Source organism: Ambystoma mexicanum, chromosome 1p (assembly GCF_040938575.1).
Source record: "Ambystoma mexicanum isolate Mex_15411 chromosome 1p, UKY_AmexF1_1, whole genome shotgun sequence".
Classification (NCBI taxonomy): domain Eukaryota; kingdom Metazoa; phylum Chordata; class Amphibia; order Caudata; family Ambystomatidae; genus Ambystoma; species Ambystoma mexicanum.
The window spans coordinates 157,083,003-157,107,434 of record NC_090921.1 but is presented as its reverse complement, the minus strand read 5'-3'; the positions used below and the strand labels follow the sequence as shown (position 1 = coordinate 157,107,434).

Genomic DNA, 24,432 nt, shown 5'->3' with positions numbered 1-24,432 from the left:
TTTCCTTCCAGTATGTTCTGCTCTGAGCTAAGTCTTCTTCTGCAATTGTGTATGGCCGCCAGAGGAATCTTAGAGGAGTAGGGTTCTCCTAGTTTTAGTGTTGCCTTGGTTCTGGACCATACCCAACAGCAGGAGGACCAGAGTGTCTGCAATCCTCGTCTTTATTAACCACAACACTTCTTTTAGGAGAAACTGGGCTATATATATCTATACATCTATCTATACCTATACATCTATCTATATCTATCTATACATCTATATCTAGCTCTATCTCTACATCTATCTATACATCTAGCTCTACATCTCTATATCTCTCTGTCTCTCTCTATATATATATATATATGATACATTATTCATCGTAATCTTATTTCTGATGCTTGTTTCGGCTTAGATTCACATGCTGTGCATAGGCCGACATCTAGTGGAAGCTGCGGAGTATTAGTTTGTTTTTCGAAACTCGAAAAGGGGCGTTGAACTAGGGCATGCCAGTAATATTATCCCTAGTCTGACGTCCACTGTACCCATGATCCCTCACGCGTGTAGGACCCTCAGATTGCATTTTTTCTGACATGAGGTAGCATGAGGAGTAGCATGAGCACAGAGTATCAAGCAGATAGATAAGACTACAAGCATCCATGCGCCTTCTCTCAGAGGGGAGGAAGGGCGGGCGCATGTGAATCTAAGCAGATACAAGCATCAGAAATACGATTACGGCGAGTAATGTATCCCTTCTGAGGCTTGTGGAATCTGCTTCGATCCCATGCTGTTCATAGATTAGCGAGCAGTGTTAGAAGGAGGTGGGATGTGAGAAGGGTCACGAGCGAACAAATGTCTTAGAACCGCTTGTCCCACTTGAGTATCTGTCTTGGAATGAGTGTCAATGCAGTAGTGCTGAGTAAAAGTGTGAATAGAGCTGCTCCATGTAGCTGCTTTGCAAATGGTGTCAAGGGGTACATTTGCAATGAAAGCCAGAGTGGCCCCAGTACCTCTAGTGGAGTGGGCCCTTGGCGTAAAAGGCAGTGTCTTCTGAAAGGGAGTAGCACAGCTGGATACATTTAACTATCCATTTAGAGATGGCACCTTTAGAGACGCGATCTCCTTCTCTGCCTGTAGCTACGGAGACGAACAGTTGATCTGTCTTTCTTAGCGGTCTGGTCTTGTAGAGAGGACCACTATTCTCACATCTAGTGTGTGTAGTTTCACCTCAGCAGAGCTTTTGGCCTGGTCGAAAAAGGCTGGTAGCTCAATGGCCTGGTTAAAATGGAATTTGGAAATAAACTTAGGTGAGAACCTAGGGTGAGTTCGTAAAACCAGTTTATCCTCATGTATAGTAAAGAAAGGATCCTGCACTGACAGAGCCTGAATTTCACTGACCCTTCTTATGGATTTAATGGCAATCTTATAAGTCAAGGTGTTTGAGACTAGCTTTATGCATGGGCACAAAGGGGGGGGTCCTATGAGTTTAGCAAGCACCACATTAAGGTCCCACACTGGTGGTGGGTTAGAAATTGGAGGGTGGAGTCTCTTCAGCCCTTCCATAAAGGCTTTGACAACTGGCACCTTCCACCATGACACCTTGTTATGGGAGGTGGTGTAGGCTGCGAGCGCCACCATGACACCTTGTTATGGGAGGTGGTGTAGGCTGAGAGCGCCGCCAGGTGTACCTTGAGTGAATTAAATATGAACCCTGCATCCAGTAAGTGGAGCATGTAGGTGACAATATTGGAAGGAGTGCAATCAACTGGGTTGATTTGTTTATTCTGGCACCAAATAACAAATCTTTTTCACTTAACAAAGTAACAGTGCCTTGTGTTAGGTTTTCTTGATTCTTTTAAGATAACCATACATCTCTGTGGTATATTGAGATGGCCAATCTCTATGACTTCAGGAGCCATGCTGCCAAGTTCATCGAGTTGGGTTGAAGATGCTCGGTTTGTCCGCCATGCTAGGAGAGTAGTCTGATGGGTTCGCACACCGCCAGTTTACGCAGGTGCGGGAGCCATGGTTGTCTCACCCACATAGGAGCAACTAGGATGAGTGTCATCGATTCCCTGTGTATCTTGTTGACCACCTTCTTCATCAGAGGGGTTGGTGGAAAAGCATAGGCAAATATCCCTGACCAGTTCATCCATAGAGCGTTCCCCTTGGAGCCTGGCTGGGGCAACCTGGATGCGAATCCTGGGCATTGTCTGTTTTTGCTTGTGGCGAATAGGTCTATAGTGGGGAAACCCCACTGAGAGAAGAGGTCTCCCTACGACTTCTTCGTGTAGACACCATTTCTGTTCTTCTGGGAGGGGATCTCTGCTCAAAGCGCCCGCTAGTGAATTGAGATCCCCTGGAATATTTTGTTGAGACGACAGGTAAATGTTCCGTCTGAGTGCCCATATCCAAATTTTCTGGGCAAGCCTGGACATATTTGGCAACGAGTGCCCCCCTGTTTGTTTATGTAAAACATTGCCCTTGTGCTGTCTGTTAGGATCTGCACTGACAGGTTGATTAGGTGGGGTTTCAACGCCTGAAGCGCTCTGAAGACTGCCAGAAGTTCTAGCAGGTTGATGCGATTCTGAGCCACTGTGTGAGACCAGAGACCCTGAGCTGTGTGGTGAAGGAGGTGTGCTCCCCACCCTGACAGAGGCGCATCTGTTGTGACTACGGCCTGTATTTCTGGATCGTAAAAGGGTTTCCCCCTTGAAAGATTCTCTCTTGTCCACCAGCGAAGACTCTGTACTAGTGTTGGCGAAATGACCACTAGATCGTCCCACTGACCACTTGCCTGAGACCACTGTTTCGCCAACCATTCCTACGTGGGACGCATGCGCATGTGGGGAACCATGTAAATGCATGATGCCATCATGCCTAGTAAACACATCGCTTTGCACACTCTTATCTGGCGACCGGACTGATAGAGGAATTTGCAGTAACAGATTCCGAATTCTTTCTTCTGATGGAAAGGCCAACCCCTCTTTGGTGTCTAGAACAGCTCCTATGAACTGTTTGGAGGTGCTTGGCACCACACTTGATTTTTTCTCATTTATTGAGTAGCCCAATTGAAAGGGGAGGTTGATTATTCTTTGAATGTTGGATCTGCAAATTACGGGGGTTTCCCCTGTGATGAGCCAGACGTCCAGGTAAGGGTACACTGGGATTGCCTCCCTGCGTAGGTGCGCCAACACACCCGGCAGTACTTTGGTGAAAACCCTTGGAGCCGAGGCTATACCGAAGGGCAGCACTTTGAACTGGTAGTGCTGGCTGTCTACCTTGAAACGCAAGAACCTTCTGTGCCCTGGGACATGGAAATATGAAAATAGGCATCTTTCATGTCTAATGTTGCCATGTAATCTCCTTTTCTTAATAGAGGGATAACTTCTTGGAGTGCAGTCATGAGAAATATTTAGAGGCTTGACATACTTGTTTGCAGGGCGTAAGTCTAATACTGGGCGCATTGTTAGATCTTTTTTGGCACAAGGAAGTACATTGAATAAATACCCTTGTTTACCTGAGACAAGTTCTATCGCGTCCTTTGCAAGAAGAATGACTATCTCCTCGAGGAGGATTCTTTGGTTCTCCAAGGAGTATATTTTCTGTCTTGAAGGATGGTCGCGGGGGCGTTCCAATAGTCCAATACAGTATCCCGCGGACACTGTGGACAGCACCCATCTATCCGAAGTGATCCCTTCCCATGCATGGGTGAAGATGGAAATGCGCCCCCCTACTGGGGATGCATGGGAAGGGACCGGAGCGGAACGTCACTGTTTGTTGGGATGCGTAGCGCCTCTACCTGGGTTGCCTCTCCCCCTACCACGGCCCCTCTTTTGACCTCTGGCGAAACCCTGGGTAGCTTGTTGGTTGCCACCCCTCGATGTTCCTTGGTTCTGAAAGTAATGGGACCCTCTCTGGGAATTCTGGCTGCGAGAGTGACGAAAATTATTATTTCCCCGCTGGTTTGTGGGTTTATTAGTTAGTTGGCCAAGGGACTTTAAGGAGTCGTATTCGTCCTTGGCCGTTTTAAGCGGTTCCTCCACTGCCTTTCCAAACAGGATGTTTAGTTCCACCGGCATGTCAATGAGGGTGGCTTGGGTCTCGGGTTTAAACCCTGACTTCCTCAGCCAACCGTGTCTTTTTTATTACTGTGCTCTTTGCAATAAGCCTCCCTGGATTGTCTGCTGCATCGAAGTTAGCCTTGAGAATGCACCCAGACACTGATCTTCCTTCCGACGCAATCTGGGCCAACTCGCTCTTTAGAGGTTCTGTTGCGGAGGCAATGAGGGCAGCTACCTGTTCCCATTGGTGGCAGTTGGAGCTTGCCAGCAGAGTGGTGGTGTTAGCAATTCTTGCTTGGTAAGCGGAAGTGGATGCCACTTTTCTTCCTAGCCCATATATTCTCTTGCTCTCCTTGTCTGGAGGAGCTTCTGAAGATGCTAGAGGTGAACATGCCCTCTTCCTGGTAGTTGTAACCACTAATTAGTCAGGTTTTAGCTGACCCCTTATGTTAAGTGGGTTGGAGGGGCGGCCCTGAATAATTTCTCTATACGTGGGTTAACTGACCGGGTAAAATTAGGGGTGAGCAGAGAAGGATCGATTTTGCGTTGAATAGACTTTAGAACCGGGATGGCTTGGGCAATGGATCTTTTATCCCCCAGAATTTGCTTTGCAAAATCCCTCTATTCTTGGGCCCCCTGAGTGTCTATCTGGAAATGGGCTGCAGCCTTGGCTAAAACTTCGTTTAGCAAGGGCTGATTATCAACAGGTGAATCATTCACCGGGGAGTCCTTGGGAATAGGGGAGTTGAGACTATAGACCTCTGCCTCGTCTTCCTCCTCCTGGTCCTCATAGTCTCCATAATAATCGACCCCGGCCTGGTTGTCCAGTATTTGTACTTCTGGATCCTCACCATTCTGCTGGTAAGGTTCAATAGTGAATGGGTCTCAAATCAGCCCCTGAACTGGAGTCTAAGTATGGAGTCTATCAGTGTCTTTGGATCCCGAAGGGGTGGAGGTAGCAGGGGTATTGTGATAGCTTTGGAAGTAATTAGGATCTTTTCCGTAAAAATCTACAAAATAAAGACATTCTCCTCATTACTCTGTCGGTGTCTTCAGAGTTCCATTCTGTGGAACTAGAAATTACCCTTTCTTACTGTGGTTCCTCTTCTAATCCCATATCCTGGGGAGTGGGAGGGACAATCTTTGGCCTAGTGACAGGGTCAGTGGCCTTGGACTTTTGTAAGGACTTTGGGTATTGCTCCTTCTGGACCTCGTGTTCAGAGGCTTTTTTATGTTTATCCCCCATCCCATGTGTAGAGGAATGTTTTCCTTGCCCCTTGGACTTTACTGAATCTTTCGATGCCTGGTGTTTAGATTCGGAGGTGGGGTCACGAGATCCTGGAGTCTTAGAAGAGGGATGTTGAATCTCGGAGGCAGACGTCCAACGAACTGCTGGAGTAGTCTTCGAACGTGCTACTTGGGGGTAGAGGTCAGATTTGTCTGACGACCATACCTCTGTGACTTTAGGTAATGTGGCACTCTTAGCAATCGTAGACGGTTGCTGTGTGTCATGGGGTGACCGTGACCTGGAATGCCCAGAGGACACTGATTCTGTGGACCGCTCTCTCTGTGCCTTCTTCTGTCGATCACTCGACACGCGTGTCGAATCTCGGGTGGGGTTAGTGTGCTTAGAGGAAGGTGTGTGGGTAACGCTCTTGCTGCCGGGTGTTGTCCCCATAACTGCCCCGCCGGACAGTCTTCCGAGGTCAGGGGCTTGCGCTTGGGTGCCCAACAACACCCCTGTGCCCTCGCCGTCCGATACGGCAGCGTTGCTGTCATCACTGAAGGAACCCACAGCGTCCATGGCCTCGAGTTGCCTGGCATAGTTGGCCCAACGTTTGGTTGAGCGGTCCTTAAGTGTCTTGGGTTTGATGAGCTTGCAAGCTCTACACTTTGCACGGGGTGGTCCCTTGGAAGACACAGGTTACAGGTGTTATGTTTATCTACCCAGGGGAACTTACGGTTGCACTTGGGGCAGAATTTAAATGGAGTACTCTCCCTTTGTTAATATCTGGTAGCGGGCAAGCATATGTAGGAAAAAACGAGTGTGTGCGAGTATGTCCACCCCCCACTCTCCCTACTTGCAGGGCCGAGGCCAGAGGCCTTCCGAGGCCCAAAGTCCGATGTGTAGTCTCGACGGCTGTTCGTCCTCTAACTACAAGTACCGGCGTCGATCGTCGGTTCTTCGACATGGGATTTTAGAACAGGGATTTTTTGATAAATTTATGATAAATGGCTAAAAGCCAGCGAACTCCGCAACTATGCTGACGACAAGTATGGGGGGAAAAAAACAATCGGAGGGTCCTACACGAGTGAGGGATCATGGGTACAGTGGACGTCACAGTAGGGATGGTATTACTGGCACGCCCTAGTTCGACCCTTTGAGTTTCGAAAAACAAACTGTAATACTCTGCAGCTTCCACTAGATGTCGGCCTATGCACAGCATGTGATCTAAGCAGATTCCACAGGCCTCAGAAATATATGACAATGCATTACTTACCGTAAAAGCATTTCTGATGGTTGTATCTGCTTAGATTCACATGCTGTGCATAGGTCCGACATCCAGTGGTCACTGCGGAGTATTGCATTTTGTTTTTCGTAGTCGAAAAGGGGACGTCGACAAGGCGTGTCTGTAACACTATCCCTATAGTGACGTGCGTTGTACCCACAATCCCTCACGCGTCGAGGTCCCTCAGATTGTTTTTTTCCGCCCAGTTTCTGGTCGCCTTTCGCGGAGAGCCAATCTATTCCACTCCTGGCTTCTATTAAAAGAAGAATTTCTCCTTCCCTTACTAACCCAGCTGTGATTCTAAGCAGATTAACAAACATCAGAAATATATATATTGGTGTTCGCCTGTTTCTGTATCAGCTAACCATCCTGCCACATGCTGGAGCTGTCCTGCCAGGTAGTAAAGTTTGAAGTGTGGGAGGCGCAATCCCACCTCTGACTATTCTCTGCATATGACGTTCAGGGCTACTCTTAACAGTGAGGTCAGGTCCCTAAAGAAGGCTCTGGGTGTGAGATTATGGGATATTTACAAAGTGGTACAGAAGGTGGGGGGAGGGTACCATCTTCAAGAGTGCTATCCTGCCGATGACTGAGAGGGGCATCTTCTCCCAAGACTCGATGGAAACTTCCAGCCCAAATCTTGCTTTTAGTGTATTTATATTGATGCGGGTCTCTTGTTTTGTGTTGTATATTAACTCCTAGATACCTGAAGGTATGGACCTTCCATTGTAGTCCCAGGTGCGGGAGGTGTATCTACCTCCACCCACCCCGCCAGTGGAAATAAGCAGGATTTTGTCTTGCTGATCGAGATCCCTAACAGTATAGTGAAGTTCTGCAGTACCTCTAGGTGGTATCCGGTCATTCCATCAAAACCCAAAACATTGAATGTTAAACCATCGAATTCTTTTCATCGAAATATCATTCCATCGAATGCCCATTTCGTTGAAAAAAATCTGATGGTTCCATCGACATGTAATGGTAAGTATTAGGGTTAGGGCTGGGGTTTGGGTTAGTTTAAGGGTTAAATTAGGGTAAAAGTGCATTTCAATTGAAACCAGTCCACGTATATTGTCGATGGACTGGTTTGGATGGAATTGCACTTTTACATATAAAATATAGGTTGTCGATGCTTTGGCATTCGACTGTTTGTATTTGTTGCTTTAGCATGTCGACCATTTTTTTCCGAGGGAATCACTATAAACCGTTCTAGGTACGACTCAAGACTGTCCTTGGGGTGTTTCATGTATAGCAACATGTCATCCGCTTATAGGGATATTAAATGTCGTACCCTGTTTTCCTAGAGTCCCATATCTTTGAATGTTTTCCTGATAAATCTTGCTAGGTGCTATAGTGCCAGAATATATAGAAAGGTGGACAGGGGACAGCCTTGTTTTGTGCCGCTTTGGATTGTGAATTGTTCCAATATGCTTGCCGATGCATATTCTTGCCGTCGGGCTTGAATAAAGCATATGAATCCATCTCATAAAGTTGTCTCCCATGCCAAAGCTTCTCAGGGATGCAAAGAACCACTCCCACCTGACCGAATCAAACGCCTTAAGTACTACTACTGTGCAGCACTCAGGCCATGTCCTGGTTCTGTCTATTACGGCATGTAGTCTTCTAAGGTTGTCTGTTGATCCGCCCGGGACATAACCCGTTTGATCTGGGTGTATTAATGTTGAAATCACTCTTTTTAATCTGCCTACAGTCCCCCTACCAGCACTTTTGTCTGCACTTTCTTGTACTTGGCACCAGCTGGCTGTTTTTTATTTATTTATTTATTTATTTATCTTATTTATTCTATTATCCCATGTACTGCTGCACTCCCCCCACCCCCCTCACTTTTTCCTTTCCCCCTTGCCATGCACGCGCGAACTGAATGACACCTGGCCTAGTAAGAGCGTTGTCTGTCTTTCCTCTGTTCCCCCTCCCTTGCCTCGTCGCGCCTTGAAACACTTGTGTATAGGCACGTTATAAATGCCATATCATATCAAGGCATACACAGAAAAAATGAAAATACCCTTTTGGGAATTCCAGTATCTTTAAGCCCTGCTATATCACCCTCCTCACAACGGGTTGGCAATGCCTGCACCCACAGGGTAGGCTGGGAAGCATTGCCAAAAGGCAATCACTTTCGTGGTGCTGGGCTTCCCAGTGGGGGATTCCTTTCGTGTGCAGCTCCAACTCCATGCATGTGCCAGTAAATGTCACCTCCAAGTTCCAACATGTATTTCGCAGCACAGCATATGTAGCAAGGGTATGGCTGGGAGGGTGGTTTGAATGAAGATGAACAAGGACCAACAGTACCAAATCACTATGAAGGCAATTTGTCCTTACTCTTGCATCCTGCTCCAAGTCCTTCTCAACTATATGGGAATCTGATTTTAGACTAAAGAAATTGGGTACAGGATGCCAGCATAAGCCTTTACAAGGCTTTGAGCAAATACATTGAACAAGTATACCGGACCACATTTTGGCATCCCTCCTGGCAGAAGTATCCATAGAGTAATACATACACACGTATATGGAGTGGCTTATGCAGCTGCTCTACAGATGTTTGCAACGGGAACAAGTCTTTGAAAGGACACCAATGCTGACTTAGCTCCTGTGCAATGGGCAAAAAGTCACTAATGGATTTGATTTTTGAAGATTGTCAACTGCCAATAGTAGCAAACTTTTCACAAGTAGTAAATCTATCATACTTGGAAAAATATGATTTTCTGAAATATGTTACCCATTGTAGGTAAACTTTGCGGTATATCAGATTGTGGAGTATTTCTACAGCTGATGATGCATCGGATCTCAGCCTAAAAACAGGGATGCGATTCCCAATGAAGGTGGAATTCTGTTCAAACTTTTAGAATAAGGCAACAATTTGTTCAGATGACCATTTTGCCTCTGTGGAGGATTGATTTAGCAAAGTCGGAACATAAAGGAGTGTTAAGGGAGATTTATCATTTTGGTGCTTCATCCCCTCTCCTAGTGAGTCCACCAGCACTTTCTGCAAAGGCATCTGTGTTTTACTACCGCAGAACACAGCTCTGTATGGACAGTGTTGCTGGGGACTCTTATGATCCTCCTTTAAGATTCCCTATTGATATCCTCAAGTAAAGTCTGTTCTTAAGGATAGCTCTCCCAAAACTCTATAATCAGAGATTGGCACACACCACCTACAGTGGAGTGCAAAGGGGTACTTTGTATCCTCCTCCTCTCTGTTCCCGTGACTTTTTAGTCACAAACAATCACCTAGTTATGACTGGTGGCAGTGGACGTATTCTACCAACTAAGTACCCAGTATCGGGTACCAACTTGTGTGTGTGTGCTTTTTGCAGGATCCAGTAGCTATCCTCGCCTATGCTCCACAGTGTCTGGGCAGGCAGGAAGTAGGGCGGGGGGTGTCGTCCACCCCCTATCCATTGTCTGCCAGAGCGCTTGAACAGGTCCAGATCCCAGAGGGGGTCTCTGACTGTTCCGATTGGACAGCCAAACACCCCTTTCTGTATAATACTGACAGAGATTGCAGAGGAGTGTGCGCTGGAACTGTATAAAAGGTGAGGCTTCTGGAGTGTAAAAGCAAGTTGACCACGGGAAACAGAAGTAACCGAAGAAGACGACCAGATACGCCTGCAGACCCTTTGCAAGATTGTGAAGCAACCACTGTTGTCCTGACCCTGTTTTCTACGCGACAGAGGATTTCCGAAGAGGACTCCTTCCCTTTGGCTGGTGGGAACAAGACAAACTTTGAAACAAGCCATCTCCCAAGGTCCTAGGAGCTTCCAGAGCTGCCGAACCCCAATGCCAGGAGACCTGCTGCCCATTTCGAGTGCATCGTCGTGGAACGGCCAAATCAGTCCAAATCTTTGCTGAAACCGTAAGGACATTCCAGAGATCCGACCCAACTCGCCCAGATCATCCACCCACCCCCCTCACCAGAGTGTAGGACTGCAGGAAGCAAAGAAGATTGACATGGCGGTCTGTGTCCTTTGTTGGTGCTGCCGAAAAGGCACCAAAAATCGCACAGTGAACCAAGATGTTGCTGAAAGTCATGCAACAGGTCCTCCCTCGAGACTGCTGCTGAGAGACACCGTCCATTGTCTCATCTTTCGTCACCAGACCAAGGAATCCAGAGATCGGGTTCAGAGCTGCCATATCGCGGAGAAGCTAACACAAATACTTTCTTCAAACCAATGGTACTGTGGGTAAAAAGGTATTGCTTACGTTGCACTAACCACTTATTTTCCTCCCTTTAAGTGACTTTTCTATAGGTGTTTGCAGAGTAAATGCATTACAGTATGATCTATTGAAAACCGCATGAGGGCACAGTTACCGATAATACGACTGTCTTTTCACTTTCTAACGTTGTTACAAATGTAACCGCAAACAAACACAAAAGCGAAAGTGCCCTTTGAAGTGTATTATTTAGTATTCCTACGTGTTCAACCATAAACGTCTGAAGTATTTAAAGTGATTCTGGTGTAAATATAATACATATATATATATATATATATATTTTATATAAATATATGTGTAAGTGCTTCTTTGTTATGCCTGTCTAGCTAAGATTCAGAGTACTTGCATACAGCTCACATCTTCCTCTTAAGATAAGCCCGATTGCCCTGCCACAAAACCAAGGTCCTCAGTTAGTACAGACTGATACTAAGAGTTGGGGATCTACAAACCACTGGGATAGCTTACTAAAGTCTTACTGCAAGTAGGACTTTAGGAAAACTCCCCTTACAAGGAGGAAACTCCCTAATGACTGGCAGGGGTAGCTGCTAGAAAACATGCTTTTTATCAAGTAAAAAGCTCTAAGGTCAGGAGATGCAAAATGGATGGTGTGTGTATAATAGAATCAGGGTCCAGATTGAAGTCTCACTGTGGAACTCGAGCCTACGTTTGAGGAAAAAATGATAACGACGCATTAAAGTATATTTTACACCCCAATTTTCTCAAATGACAAAATAATTCTTCACCGCTACTTAAGGCCGAAATGTAGTGTTTGCAGCACTGAAACGAGGATATGTTGACTTTTAAAGCAAGTAACCAATGATAAAATGCAACCCAAAGATAGTTTGAACAGATTTATTTCTGAAGAGCCTTATGACAAAACCTTAACCAATGGCTCTTGGCTACGCACATAGTTGTGTTCTGAGATCGCAACATGTACAAATGTTAGTCTTTCAGGTAGCAGGACAAGTTAAGCAGCGGAAAGGGGGGGTGAGGCACTGAGCATTTCAGCATATTTAGGAGATTTAGCATCTGAGATAGCATTGTAAATGTGTTTTTTGATCGAAAGATGAGCTCTGAATACAAGAACTGGCCAAAACAGACCTATCCGAATCCTTTGCAAGACCTCAGGAATTTCAATCAATGAGTAGATGGTGAGTAAATGTTTAAAGTAATTTCCCTGACCGATCTAGAAGATCCTAGAGAAGAACAAGTTACTTCTTACCTTGTAACGTTCTTTCGACGGGATGTTCCTCCGACGTATTCCTCATCTTAGATATCTCCTTCCAGCTCTGCTGGCCTCGGAAAATGTCCTGATAATGACAGACAACACAGTGGCCATGCACTACCTAAACAAAAGAGGAGGTGTGGGGTCACTACCCCTGTGCAATACAGCTCTGGTATTGGGCGGTTGAGGAGGGAATCTCTAACGGCAATTCATCTAGCCAGGGAAGAGAATACGACGGCAGATGCTCTGAGCAGGCAGAGCATGGTGTCCCACGAATGGGAACTGGCTCAGGAAGTCATTCAACAGATCTTCGCCCTTTGGGGAACCCCTCAGGTAGACCTATTCGCAACCAGTACCAACCGAAAATGCGAAAGGTATTGCTCAAGGGAATTTCCCCCGAGAGGATCCCTGGGGGACGCGTTTGTGGTGGATTGGATTTTCCCACTTTTGTATGCGTTCCCTCCGATTCCCGTCATTCCTCGGGTCATCAGGAGGCTGAGACGCTTCGGGAACCGCATGATCCTAATTGCCCTGGATTGGGCCAGGAGAACGTGGTATCCGGACCTTCTAGATATGTCCATCTGTCCTCCAATAAGTCTTCCTCAGAGAGAGAACCTTCTCTCTCAAATGGAAGGTCAGGTTCTCCACCCAGAGGTCAGAACACTCAACCTTCATGCTTGTTATCTGAAAGGCTGAGACACAGGGATTGGAACCTTCCCGATGATGTTATGGAGGTGTTGCTTTCGGAAAGAAGGCCAGCAACAAAGTCTCTATACCATTGTCGTTGGAAAAAGTTTTGCAACTGGTGCAGGGAAAAGAATGTTGATCCTTTTCTACGTTCTATTCCGGAAGCACTATCTTTCCTTCTGACCCTAGCACATAGAGGTCTGAATATCGTAACAATAAAAGGTTACCTTGCAGCGCTTTCCATTTTCAAGCACTCATCGGAAGAATGCTCCTACTTCAAAATTCCTTTGATAACACAATTCTTAAAAGGTCTCACTAATGTGTTTCCTCCTCACCCATTTCAAGTACCGATTTGGGATCTAAATTTAGTCCTAAAATTCTTAATGTGTGCCCCTTTTGAGCCTATGCACACGTGTCCAGTACGATTACTAACATGGAAAAAGGCCTTTTTAGTTGCTCTATCATCAGCATGAAAAGTGAGCGAATTGCAGGCACTGTCTTCTGGGCCACCCTATACTGTGTTCCATAAGGACAGGGTTGTATTGAGGGTTAAACCATCATTTTTACCAAATGTAATATCTGAATTTCATTCAAGTCAGAAAATTGTTTTAGCCTCATTCTATCCTCCACCTCATCGTTCTAAGGAGGAAGAAAGATTACACAGACTGGATCCAAAAAGAGCTTTAAGCTTTTACATCTCTAGACTTTCTAGGTTTAGAGTGGACAACAAGTTGTTTATAGGCTACACAGGAAGGAAACTGGGTCAATCGGTAACAAAACGGACAATTTCATGCTGGATTGTACTTTGCATTTCAGAATGCTACAGACTAGCACAAAAAGACCCACCAGAAGGGTTGAGGGCTCCTTCCACCAGAGGCATCGCCTCTTCCACGGCCCTTCGAAGAGGTGTCCCAATAAGGTCCATTTGCGAAGCAGCAACTTGGTCTTCACTTCACACCTTCTCAAAATTCTATATCCTGGATGCTTCCCAGTCTAGGGAGCTGACTTTTGGAAAAGCAGTGCTTTATTCCGCCATCTAAAAAAAAAAAAAATCTGACCCCTCCTCCAGAGAAAGTAACAAAATACTGCTTTGGGAGTCTATCTAAGTTGAGGAATAGGTTGGAGGACACAATCCACTCGAAGAAAAAGTTACTTACCAACTGGTAACGTTCTTTCGATTGGATGTTCCTCCAACGTATTCCTCATCGCCCTCCCAACCTGTAGATTTTTCCGGGTTATTGCCATCTCAAATCTCGCAAGGCTGATACCTGTCTGCCGGCACAATCTACACAGTACAGGATCACAGGAAAAATGGGGGAAAAAACAGAACTGAGGCCAACGGGCGCCGCGCATGCTTCTTATACACCCGATGACATCACCCTGGACGGAGGCCTTCGAGGGATCATCGACTCGATGACATCGATGCACGGCGCCCTCTGCCGAAAAAATTTCCGAGGAGCAGCAAAGCTGGATGGAATACATCTAAGAGGAGGAATGCGTTGGAGGAACATCCAATCGAAAGAACGTTACTAGTTGGTAAGTAACTTGTTCTTCGAAGGGATTGTGTCCTCCGACATATTCCTCATCTTAGATATCTCCTTCCAGCTCTGCTGGCCTCGGAACATTTTTTCACTAGAGGGCGCTGCGCGTCGACGTCCTTCGAGTCGATGTCCCTCGACAGCCGCCGTATCGACGTTCGACGTCATCCTGCCTATAAAGGCCGCGCGCAGCGTCCGTTGCTCAGTTCCGTTTTGTAGCCCACAGTATTACTGTCTGGACTAGACTAATCACCCTGAAGGAGCGTAAGCTGCAACAACAAGGGAAGTAGAACTGCGGGGATGGATGGGAGGGTCGATGAGGAATACGTCGGAGGAACATCCCGTCGAAAGAACGTTACAAGGTAAGAAGTAACTTGTTCTTCGAAGGGATTGTGTCCTCCGACGTATTCGTCATCTTAGATAGGCTCCCATAGCAGTATTCTATTATCGGAGGAGGGAGTACTGACTTCACGCTGTCTTCTATTGATGAATAGAATGCAGTACAGCCCTTCTAAACCTAGTCTCTTGACTGGAGGAGGAATCCAAATTGTAAAAACGTGTAAAGGTATGGACAGACGACCATGTAGCGGCCGCACAGATGTCTTTAACCGGCACGCCTCTTTTGAGGGCCGATGAAGCTGCAATACCTCTGGTCGAATGAGCCCTAAGGTTTTGAGGGGGCTCTTTCCCTGCCAGTTTATAACATTCCAGAATGGCTAGAATGATCCATCTGGAAATGGTCTGCTTAGTTATTGGTAACCCCAGCTTGTGACCTGCGTAACCTACAAACAGCTGGTCTGCCTGTCTTATCCTGGCTAGTCTATTGATGTAAAAACTTAAAGCCCTCCTAGGGTCTAGCCTGTGTAACCTCTCTTCCTCTTTCCCCGGGTGAGGAGGAGGATAGAAAGATGGTAGGGTAATCTTCTGAGTGATATGGAATTCAGAAACCACCTTTGGGAGGAAATTAGGCTTCACTTGCAGGACAACTTTGTCTTTGTGAAAGATTGTATGAGGGGGTTTACAAGAAAGAGCTTGTAATTCGCTCACCCTTCTAGCAGATGTAAGTGCTGTTAATAAAACAGTTTTAAGGGTAAGGAATCTTAACGAACAAGAATGGAGAGGTTCGAAAGGTGTACCCATCAGGAAAGTTGGTACTAAGTTTAAATCCCATAGGGGAACTTGGAATGGTCTTGGGGGATAAACATTGGTTAACCCCTTTAGAAACTGTATTACCAAGGGTAATTTGAAATAGGATGGTTCTTCCGCAGTACGCTTAAAGATGGATAGCGCTGCGAGATAGCCCTTAATGGTGCCAACTTGAAGGCCTGAATTTGCCAAATATAGTAGGAAGGACAAAACCATTGGTGTACCACATGAAAATGGGTCGATATTCTGTTCTCTACACCAGCTGCAAAATCTGTTCCAACGGCAGCGGTATAAAGACTTTGTTGCTGGCCTCCTTGCCGAAAGCAACACCTCCATAACATCATCAGGGAGGTCCCAATCCTTGTACCTCAGCCGTTCAGAAGCCAAGCGTGAAGGTTGAGAGTTTTGATGTCTGGATGGAGAATCTGACCTCCCTTCTGTGAGAGTAGGTTCTCTCTGAGTGGAAGTCGAATTGGAGGGCAGATGGACAAGTCTAGAAGGTCCGGGTACCACGTTCTCCTGGCCCAATCCGGGGCAATTAGGATCATGGTTCGCCGGAATCTTCTCAACCTCCTGATCATTTGAGGAATGACAGGGACCGGTGGGAACGCGTACAGAAGCGGAAACTGCCAGTCCACTATGAACGCGTCTCCCAGAGCTCCTCTCGGAGGAAATTCCCTTGAGCAGAACAGGTCGCATTTCCTGTTTAGGCTGGTGGCGAACAGATCTACCTGAGGGGTTCCCCAAAGGGCGAAGATCTCTTGAAGGACTTCCTGAGCTAGCTCCCACTCGTGGGAGACTGTGTTCTGCCTGCTCAGAGCGTCCGCTGTCAAGTTCTTCTCTCCGGCTAGGTGAACTGCCGATAGAGAGATTCCTTCTTGGATTGCCCAAAAGCAGAGCTGCATCGCCTCTCTGCACAGGGGTAGTGATCCTACGCCTCCTCTTTTGTTGAGGTAATGCATGGCCACCGTGTTGTCCGTCATTACCAGGACGTTCTTCCCTTGTACAGCTGGCAGGAAAGCCTTCAGCGCAAGTCTGATGGCTCTCAGCTCTAACAGGTTGATGTGTAGTCTGGACTCCGATGGAGACCAACGACCGCTGATGGTCAAGTCGTTGGCGTGGGCTCCCCACCCCGTGAGTGAGGCATCCGTGACTACTGTTATCTCCGGCCAGGGTTGCCAAAACTGTTCTCCTTTCAGAATGTTCTCCTGACAGGCCCACCACTGAAGGTCTCGAGCCACCCTGCCGGGAACCTGAAGAAGATCTGTCATTCTCCCTGAGAATTGTGACCACTGAGTCCTCAGTGCCCACTGGAGGGATCTCATTCTCAGGCGAGCCTCTGGCACAAGGAAAATGCAGGATGCCATGAGGCCTAGCAACCTCAAAAAGTCGAAGGCTGGGAGACGTTGGGCATGCTGGAACTTGGTTACCATCTGTAGAATATCTTGAGCCCTCACCTCTGGTGGCGAGGCTTTTCCCAGGGAAGTATCCAGGATCGCTCCTATGAACTGGAGTCTCTGCGATGGTATCATTTGTGACTTCTTTAAATTGAGGGAGAAGCCCAGTCTGTGAAGGAAGTGGCACACGTGATTTAGCTGGATCTGAGCTTGTTCCGGAGAAACAGCCCTGGTCAGCCAATCGTCCAGGTAGGGGTAGACGTGAATCCCTTCCCTCCTTAGACTTGCAGCCACTACCGACATTAACTTGGTGAAGATCCTCGGGGCGGAGGTCAGCCCAAATGGCAGCACTCGAAATTGATAGTGAGAGTTGCCAATTGCGAACCTCAGGTATTTCCTGTGTTTGAGATGGATAGGCACATGGAAATAAGCGTCCTGAAGGTCCAGAGATACCAACCAGTCCTGGAACTGAAGGGCCTGGAGGATCTGAGAAAGTGTGACCATCTTGAATTTGTCTTTTCTGAGGAATTTGTTCAATTCTCGCAAGTCCAAGATGGGTCTCAGTCCTCCGTCTTTCTTCGGAATGAGAAAGTAAGGGGAGTACCAGCCCTTGTTCCTCTCCGCTACAGGTACCGGTTCTATGGCACCTTTCTCTAGCAGGTCCAAAATTTCCTGCAAGAGGAGCGGATCTGGAGCTTTTTGAGAGCTGATCCCCGGTGGATGACTCTGAGGTATACGTAGGAAAGGCAGGCAGTAACCTTGGTCGACTGTTTCCAATGCCCAAGCATCTGACGTGATAGCCTGCCATACCGTCAGATGTTGAGTCAACCTGCCTCCTACAGGTGTCCTGTGAGGGGAGTCCTCAGAGTGGTTTTGGGGCGGCTGATGCAGATGCCGATGGTAAAGAGGCACCTGCTATTGCTGCGGCTTTAGAATATCTACCCCGTCCACCTCGGGTAGTTCTTCTTTGACCCCTTTGAGCCGGTCGTCCTCTACCTCTTCCGAATGCGGAGTAGAAGCGAAAGGACTTGCCCCTCGCAGAGGTTCCAGTGGGACGAAAAGGAGTCCGACGGATTGCAGCTCCTAGGGATTTTGCTGCAGCTTTTGAAGTTTGCAGTTTCTCTAAACTGTCATCCGCCTTTTTCCCGAACAAAGAAGAGCCATCGAATGGCATGTTCAAGAGCCTGGCTTGCACATCTGGGGCAAAACCCGACTTTCTCAACCAAGCGAATCTCCTGGTTGATGTACTTGCCGCCATTGCTCTGCTGATACTGTCAGCCGAATCAATGCCCGTCTGGAGGGATTCGCACATAGCGTCTTTACTGTCCTGTATAATATTCAGGAACGCATCCCTTTCTTCTCCCTCCGGGATGCAGTCAGCCGCTGTAGAAGCACACTCCCAAAGTGTATGGCTGAACCTAGCAAGGGTGCAAGTAGCATTAACAGACTTTAACGCCATGCTACATGCTGAAAAGCTTTCTTTGCCATAGCATCATATTTTTTATCGCCCCTGTCCTGTGGGACTGTAGGATAAGCCGTCTTGACATCGGTAGAGGATGCTGCTTGTACCACCAGACTTTCTGGGGATGGGTGTTTAGACAAAAACTCTGGGTCTGTGGAAGATACCCTGTACTTTGTAGACAGTTTTTTATTTACTGCTGGTATTACATCTGGGGTTTCCCAGTTTGTCATGATCTTTCTCTGAAGAGCTTTATGAAAGGGCACCACAGGATCCTCTTGTGGGCCTTTGTCAAGAATATCCGTGAGGTCATCTTGTTGGAAAGATTGAGAAGGTGCAGACCACCCCATGAACTCTGTAATCCTGGCCATTAAGGCTCTGTAGGGGGTTTCAGCATGCTCCCCCGGGTCTGGCTTAGCAAACTCCACCTCAGGGGAAGTGTCTAACCCACTTGCCTCATGTAAAGAATCATGAAGATCCTTTAACCTGCGCTCTTCAGAGGAAAATTCCTCTCTAACTGGGGTTACAGGTCCCTGTAACTCAAATGTGTCTTGTTCAGACAATTCACCCTCTTCTAAAATTGAGGATATAGTTCTCAATTGTTCTGAACTCATAAAGGGAGTAAATCCCATTTCCAAGGCAGAGGGTGCCGAACTTGTCATTATTGGCCTCGAAAGCGTCGATGTCGTCGACGCCGAAGGCTTCGAGCGTGGCGTCGAAAACAGAGGTGGAGGCCTCGAGGACCTCGACAGAATTGGAATTCTACTCGACAATATCGACGTTGAGGGCCTGGGGATAGTCACTGGATGTGTGGTAACCGTGACTTTTCTTGGCGTCGACGCCGGTGTCGAGGCCGGCGTTGAGTCGACAGACCCGTGTGTTGAAGGTCCCCTCGACAACGGCGTTGAAGACATCGACTTCGACGGAACCTTCGTCGACGGCGTCGACGGAACCTTCGAGGAAGGTTTGGAGGTCATAGTCCTGCTCGAGGGTTCGAAACGCGCTCGAGAGGTTTCTTTCGCCGGGTACTGCGACTCGCAGCGTTTTTGACCTTCGGGTCTTTCGACCAGAGCATCGCTCTCGGCAGTCTTCGAGGGGGTCGAGGCCGCTTTCTCGAAGACGCTCATCATATTCTTTCGGAATTCCTCCCATTCAGCCCGGGAACTATGTTTCGTGGGGCAAGGGATTCTTTTTGGCGAAACAGAGGAAGAGGAAGACGGAGAAGGGGATCTTCGACGTCTCCTCTTCGAGTGCTTCGATCTCGAGGAGTGATGAGACCCACTCCGAGACCTGGAGCGCGAATGGTGACGAGGAGACGAATGTCTCGACTTCGTCGACGACGAAGAAGCTTTAAAAGTCTTACCTTTCTCCAGCTTCCCCCTACGCTCCTTCAGGGCCTTAGCTGTCATGGACATACAGTCCTCGCATTCCGAACAATGGTGTTCAGCTCCCAAGCACCACAGACAAATTCTGTGAGGATCGGTCAACGACATCTTTTTCCCACAATCTCGACATTTTTTTAAGCCGGATCGAGGAGTTGTCGGTTCCGACGAGGAAGCCATTGAGTACGGATCGAATAACTCGAGGTAAATAGGATTAATCTGACTAAGAACTGAGCAACGGTATTCCGAGGCACTGAGTAAGCGCGGAAAAACGGAACTGAGCAACGGACGCTGCGCGCGGCCTTTATAGGCAGGATGACGTCGAACGTCGATACGGCGGCTGTCGAGGGACATCGACTCGAAGGACGTCGACGCGCAGCGCCCTCTAGTGAAAAAATGTTCCGAGGCCAGCAGAGCTGGAAGGAGATATCTAAGATGAGGAATATGTGGGAGGACACAATCCCTTCGAAGAACAAGTTACTTACCAACTAGTAACGTTCTTTCGATTGGATGTTCCTCCAACGCATTCCTCCTCTTAGATGTATTCCATCCAGCTTTGCTGCTCCTCGGAAATTTTTTCGGCAGAGGGCGCCGTGCATCGATGTCGTCGAGTCGATGATCCCTCGAAGGCCTCCGTCCAGGGTGATGTCATCGGGTGTATAAGAAGCATGCGCGGCGCCCGTTGGCCTCAGTTCTGTTTTTTCCCCCATTTTTCCTGTGATCCTGTACTGTGTAGATTGTGCCGGCAGACAGGTATCAGCCTTGCGAGATTTGAGATGGCAATAACCCGGAAAAATCTACAGGTTGGGAGGGCGATGAGGAATACGTTGGAGGAACATCCAATCGAAAGAACGTTACCAGTTGGTAAGTAACTTTTTCTTCGAGTGGATTGTGTCCTCCAACCTATTCCTCAACTTAGATAGACTCCCAAAGCAGTATTTTGTTACTTTCTCTGGAGGAGGGGTCAGATTTTTTTTTTTTTTAGATGGCGGAATAAAGCACTGCTTTTCCAAAAGTCAGCTCCCTAGACTGGGAAGCATCCAGGATATAGAATTTTGAGAAGGTGTGAAGTGAAGACCAAGTTGCTGCTTCGCAAATGGACCTTATTGGGACACCTCTTCGAAGGGCCGTGGAAGAGGCGATGCCTCTGGTGGAATGAGCCCTCAACCCTTCTGGTGGGTCTTTTTGTGCTAGTCTGTAGCATTCTGAAATGCAAAGTACAATCCAGCATGAAATTGTCCGTTTTGTTACCGATTGACCCAGTTTCCTTCCTGTGTAGCCTATAAACAACTTGTTGTCCACTCTAAACCTAGAAAGTCTAGAGATGTAAAAGCTTAAAGCTCTTTTTGGATCCAGTCTGTGTAATCTTTCTTCCTCCTTAGAACGATAAGGTGGAGGATAGAATGAGGCTAAAACAATTTTCTGACTTGAATGAAAATCAGATATTACATTTGGTAAAAATGATGGTTTAACCCTCAATACAACCCTGTCCTTATGGAACACAGTATAGGGTGGCCCAGAAGACAGTGCCTGCAATTCGCTCACTTTTCATGCTGATGATAGAGCAACTAAAAAGGCCTTTTTCCATGTTAGTAATCGTACTGGACACGTGTGCATAGGCTCAAAAGGGGCACACATTAAGAATTTTAGGACTAAATTTAGATCCCAAATCGGTACTTGTAATGGGTGAGGAGGAAACACATTAGTGAGACCTTTTAAGAATTGTGTTATCAAAGGAATTTTGAAGTAGGAGCATTCTTCCGATGAGTGCTTGAAAATGGAAAGCGCTGCAAGGTAACCTTTTATTGTTACGATATTCAGACCTCTATGTGCTAGGGTCAGAAGGAAAGATAGTGCTTCCGGAATAGAACGTAGAAAAGGATCAACATTCTTTTCCCTGCACCAGTTGCAAAACTTTTTCCAACGACAATGGTATAGAGACTTTGTTGCTGGCCTTCTTTCCGAAAGCAACACCTCCATAACATCATCGGGAAGGTTCCAATCCCTGTGTCTCAGCCTTTCAGATAACAAGCATGAAGGTTGAGTGTTCTGACCTCTGGGTGGAGAACCTGACCTTCCATTTGAGAGAGAAGGTTCTCTCTCTGAGGAAGACTTACTGGAGGACAGATGGACATATCTAGAAGGTCCGGATACCACGTTCTCCTGGCCCAATCCAGGGCAATTAGGATCATGCGGTTCCCGAAGCGTCTCAGCCTCCTGATGACCCGAGGAATGACGGGAATCGGAGGGAACGCATACAATAGTGGGAAAATCCAATCCACCACAAACGCGTCCCCCAGGGCTCCTCTCGGGGGAAATTCCCTTGAGCAATACCTTTCGCATTTTCGGTTGGTACTGGTTGCGAATAGGTCTACCTGAGGGGTTCCCCAAAGGGCGAAGATCTGTTGAATGACTTCCTGAGCCAGTTCCCATTCGTGGGACACCATGCTCTGCCTGCTCAGAGCATCTGCCGTCGTATTCTCTTCCCTGGCTAGATGAATTGCCGTTAGAGATTCCCTCCTCAACCGCCCAATACCAGAGCTGTATTGCACAGGGGTAGTGACCCCACACCACCTCTTTTGTTTAGGTAGTGCATGGCCACTGTGTTGTCTGTCATTATCAGGACATTCTTTCCCCCGACAGATGGCAGGAAGGCCTGCAGCGCTAGTCTGATTGCCCTCAGCTCTAAAAGGATGATATGTAGTTTGGACTCCGATGGAGACCAACGACCGTTGATTGTCAAATCGTTGGCATGAGCTCCCCACCCCAGGAGTGAGGCATCCGTCAATACTGTGATCTCTGGCCATGGTTGCCAAAAAGGTTCTCCTTTTAGGATGTTCTCTGTACAGGTCCACCATAGAAGGTCTTGTCTGACCTTGTTCGGAATCTGAAGATGACCTGAGAACTGAGACCACTGAGTCTTTAGGGCCCATTGAAGGGATCTCATCCTCAAGCATGCCTCTGGCACCAGAAAGATGCAGGATGCCATGAGGCCGAGCAACCTTAAAAAGTCGTAAGCCTGGAGATTTTGGGCATTTTGGAATTTGGAAACCATCTGGAGAATGTCTTGAGCCCTCGTCTTGGGAGGCGAGCTATTTCCCAAGGATGTGTCTAGTACAGATCCTATGTACTGAAGCTGTTGGGAAGGTGCCATTTGAGACTTCTTGAAATTGAGGGAGAAGCCCAGTTTGTGGAGGAAGTGGCAGGTGACTTTCAGATGATGCAGTGCTTGCTCAGCAGAGCACGCTCTGATCAACCAATTGTCCAGGTAGGGGTAGACATGAATCCCCCCTCTCCTGAGGTGCGCTGCCACCACTAGCATTAACTTGGTGAAGACCCTCGGGGCGGAGGTCAACCCGAATGGCAGGACTCGAAACTGATAGTGTGAGTAGCCAACTACGAACCTCAGGTATTGTCTGTGTTTGAGATGAATCGGCACATGAAAATAAGCATCCTGAGGTCCAATGACACCAACCAGTCCTGGAGTTGGAGGGCCTGAAGGATCTGAGAAAGGGTAACCATCTTGAATTTGTCTTTCCTGAGGAACTTGTTCAAGTTTCTTAAGTCCAAGGTGGGTCTCAGCCCTCCATACTCTTTGGGGATCAAAAAATACAGGGAGTACCATCCCTTGTTCCTCTCCGCTGCAGGTACTGGTTCTATAGCACCTTTCTCCAGCAGGGTCAGAACTTCTTGCTGTAGGAGCGGGTTTGAAAACTTCAACGGGTGTCTCCCTGGTGGATTGCTTTGAGGTTGCTTTAGAAAAGGAAGGCAGTAGCCTTGGGCTATTATTTCTAGAACCCAAACATCTGAAGTAATGGCTCGCCATTCTTGCAGATGCTGCGACAGCCTGCCTCCTAAAGGTGTTTTGTGGTGCAAGTCCTCAAAGTGTTTTGTGGCGAATGTTGCAGCCGCTGATGGCAAAGAGGCTGGAGCTGGCTTAGCACGTTTTCCTCGTCCACCACGAGTGGCCTTTCTTTGGCCCCTTTGACTGGCCATTCCTCTCGTCTTTCCATATGAGGTGTAATAACGATAGGATCGTCCCCTCCATGATTGCACGAAAAGGCTGAGGTTGCCTAATAGCAGCTCCTAAAGATTTGGCCGCTGCTTTTGAGGTCTGCAACCTCTCAAGGCTCTCGTCAGCCTTGTTGCCAAAAAGGTGAGACCCGTCAAAAGGCATGTTCAGAAGGTGGTTCTGTACGTCCGGTGCAAAACCTGACTTCCGTAACCAATCAAACCTGCGCATTACCGTGCTAGTGCCCATGGACCTGCTTACACTATCTGCAGTGTCCAATCCAGATTGAAGGGATTCCTGCATGGCCTCCTTTCCATCTCTAACGATGGCTAGGAAACCTTCCCTTTCTTCCCCTTCTGGTATGTGATCCGCTGCCATTGCGATGCACTCCCACAGAGTGTACGAAAATTTTGCCAAGGCACATGTGGATTTGGCAGATTTTAATGCCATGCTCCCGGTTGAAAATACCTTCCGTGCCCAACCATCCACACGCTTATCGTCCCTGTCTGGAGGGATAGACGGGTATGCAAGTTTGTTGGAAGCTGTGGCTGCCTGTATGACCAGACTCTCGGGAGTTGGATGTTTTGACAGATAGCCGGGGTCGCTACTGGCTGGGCGGTATTTTGATGCGAGGGACTTATTTACCGGAGGAATAGAATCCGGAGTTTCCCAATTATTGGCTACCCTGTTTTGTAAGGCTACATGAAAAGGTAGTACTGGGTCTTCAGTGGGACCATGGTCCAATATGTCTGTTAAATCGTCTTGGACAAATTGGGCTGGTGGTCTAGCCCATCCCAAGTAATCTA

At 47.5% G+C, this 24,432-nt stretch overlaps 1 protein-coding gene across 3 annotated transcripts in view; it reads right to left on the bottom strand.

The window, feature by feature from the left end:
- The window catches only part of NEURL4 (neuralized E3 ubiquitin protein ligase 4), a 1,090,504-nt gene that overhangs the window by 6,095 nt on the left and 1,059,977 nt on the right, over window positions 1-24,432 (bottom strand). The gene's annotated exons all lie outside the window — the stretch shown is intronic.